The 3,275-nt window shown below is 54.4% G+C and overlaps 1 non-coding gene across 1 annotated transcript; it reads right to left on the reverse strand.

The window, feature by feature from the left end:
• Nucleotides 1-2,924: 2,924 nt before the first annotated feature.
• TRNAA-AGC (transfer RNA alanine (anticodon AGC)) lies at nucleotides 2,925-2,997 on the reverse strand. Its single transcript has one exon. It is a non-coding gene; the product is annotated as a tRNA-Ala (tRNA).
• Nucleotides 2,998-3,275: the final 278 nt, after the last annotated feature.

The following is a 3,275-nucleotide window of genomic DNA, read 5'->3' on the forward strand; positions in this document are numbered from 1 at the left end:
TCTTGGATTTCTTAAGGTCATCATTTAACCAGGGGGCTTTTTTGCTGCTTTGCTTGATTTGACGGTTTTTCAAGGGTGCTAATTCGTCAGCGCTGTGGGTGATCCATTGTGTGAGGTTGGTGGCTGCTAGGTTTGGGTCCGAGGATTTGGCAGGAGGGTTTTGGTGAAGTGATGTGAGGAGCTGGTCGGTGGTGATTTTGTTCCAGTTTCTGCGGGGAATTGGTTGTGGGTGGTTGTGGGTCGTCGTCTTTTTGTAGTTGAAGTGAACGCAGCTGTGGTCCGTCCAATGGAGAGCTGTGGTGTGGTTGAAGGAGATTTTCCTCCTGGAGATGAAGATTGGGTCGAGCGTGTGCCCGAACTAGTGGGTGGGGGCGTCAACAAGTTGTTTGAGTCTGAGATTGGCGAGGTTGTCCAGAAGGGTGGTGGTGTTGCTGTTGTTCTTCTTTTCCAGGTGGAAGTTGAGGTCTCCCAGTAGAATGTAGTCCTCGGAGGGGAGGGCGTGTGGGCTGATGAAGTCAGTGATGTCTTCGCTGAATTGTGTGCGGGGTCCAGGTGGTCTGTAGATGAGGGTGTCTCTGAGTGTGGTCTTGGGGTCGATGTGGATCTGGAAGTGAAGGTGTTCGGTGGATGCGAGGTTATCGTCAGAACTGGTCGTAATGCCAAAGTCACTCGTTCATACAGGGTACAAAAAGAAAGGGGGGCCAGGCAGGCACACTCACGCTGTCAGATTGGGGTTAGAGAACGAGAAGGGGGGCGGCAGGCGCACACGGGGCACAGAGCCCGGTCGGCGAAGCGCACAGTCGGGAGACGCCCTGAACTGGCGGGACAAATCAATCAGGCAGATGGGATACAGCAATCAGCCAGGCGGAGCTGCGGCGGTGGAGAAGTGACCTACCCAAGGGTCAAGGGTCACTCACCAGGGGAGCAGGTGTCTCCACTCACCTCCATACACACAACAGAGGAGCAGGTGTCTCCACTCTCCTCCATACACACACCAGGGGAGCAGGTGTCTCCACTCACCTCCATACACACACCAGGGGAGCAGGTGTCTCCACTCACCTCCATACACACAACACGGGAGCGCGTGTCTCCACTCATCTCCATACACACAACAGAGGAGCAGGTGACTCCACTCACCTCCATACACACACCAGGGGAGCAGGTGTCTCCACTCACCTCCATACACACAACAGGAGCGCACATGTCTCCACTCACCTCCATACACACCAGGGGAGCACGTGTCTCCACTCACCTCCATACACACAACAGGGGAGCAGGTGTCTCCACTCACCTCCATACACACACCGGGGGAGCACGTGTCTCCACTCACCTCCATACACACAACAGGGGAGCAGGTGTCTCCACTCACCTCCATACACACACCAGGGGAGCAGGTGTCTCCACTCACCTCCATGCACACACCAGGGGAGCAGGTGTCTCCACTCACCTCCATACACACACCAGGGGAGCAGGTGTCTCCACTCACCTCCATACACACACCAGGGGAGCAGGTGTCTCCACTCACCTCCATGCACACAACAGGGGAGCAGGTGTCTCCACTCACCTCCATACACCCACCAGGGGAGCAGGTGTCTCCACTCACCTCCATGCACACACCAGGGGAGCAGGTGTCTCCACTCACCTCCATACACACACCGGGGGAGCACGTGTCTCCACTCACCTCCATACACACAACAGGGGAGCAGGTGTCTCCACTCACCTCCATACACACACCAGGGGAGCAGGTGTCTCCACTCACCTCCATGCACACACCAGGGGAGCAGGTGTCTCCACTCACCTCCATACACACAACAGAGGAGCAGGTGTCTCCACTCTCCTCCATACACACACCAGGGGAGCAGGTGTCTCCACTCACCTCCATACACACACCAGGGGAGCAGGTGTCTCCACTCACCTCCATACACACAACACGGGAGCGCGTGTCTCCACTCATCTCCATACACACAACAGAGGAGCAGGTGACTCCACTCACCTCCATACACACACCAGGGGAGCAGGTGTCTCCACTCACCTCCATACACACAACAGGAGCGCACATGTCTCCACTCACCTCCATACACACACCAGGAGAGCACGTGTCTCCAGTCACCTCCATACACACAACAGGGGAGCAGGTGTCTCCACTCACCTCCATACACACACCGGGGGAGCACGTGTCTCCACTCACCTCCATACACACAACAGGGGAGCAGGTGTCTCCACTCACCTCCATACACACACCAGGGGAGCAGGTGTCTCCACTCACCTCCATGCACACACCAGGGGAGCAGGTGTCTCCACTCACACCCATACACACAACAGGGGAGCAGGTTTCTCCACTGACCTCCATACACACACCAGGGGCGCACGTGTCTCGGGGGATCAGAAGGAAACGTCTTGTCCCCCCTATCATTTAACACAGGTGGGCAGCAGCTGCAGTCGCTGGGGGCCAGGGGCCTTCAGGAACTGCCCTTACTGTGGGTTCATGCAATCCATCAGCTTGCAGGGCCCATAGTGGTCCAGCTCTAACCCCTGGCAGTGTCCAGTGTCCTCGCTCCGGCACCTTATGATTATTTGGAAGATAACTCAGTTGGTGACAGCACAGGCCCCCTCCCCCCAACCCCCACCCCACCTCCGGCTTTGACTCCATGAGAAGCCCATACCAGTCCCCATAAACTTTTTTCCTCTTTACACAGTACGTTTTACATGACCAAATGAACCATTTTCCAAACACCGACGCTTGGTTTAGGAAATTTAACTTATAAAATGACAAGAAGCTTTATATTTTAATAATAGCAACTAAATGAGCACTTAATCACACAACACTCTCATAAATGCAATTCATTGAGTAAAAGCGCACTTAATCACATAACACTGTCTGAAAAATCCAAAAAGGCAATTAAATGAGTAAAAGGCATAAAAGCTGGAGAATGCGGGCATCGATCCCGCTACCTCTCGCATGCTAAGCGAGCGCTCTACCATCTGAGCTAATTCCCCTTCCTGACAGTTTCTGGGGGTAGCGACATTAATATTCGCTTCTCCACGTCTGTTCATTTTCATCTTAAACCACATTTTCATTCCTAAAATTAGCTTCTAGGCAGAGGTTTGTTCTATGATTCCCAGTTGCTCCATGTGCTGCCAATGACGCGTCTGACACAGCTCGTGCGCATGTGGTGTGCTCGTGCATGGCGTGTGCTCGTGCATGTCGTGTGCTCGCGCATGTCGTGTGCTCGTGCATGTCGTGTGCTCGTGCATGTCGTGTGCTCGTGCATGGC

This window comes from Lissotriton vulgaris, chromosome 1_1 (assembly GCF_964263255.1).
Source record: "Lissotriton vulgaris chromosome 1_1, aLisVul1.2, whole genome shotgun sequence".
NCBI lineage: Eukaryota > Metazoa > Chordata > Amphibia > Caudata > Salamandridae > Lissotriton > Lissotriton vulgaris.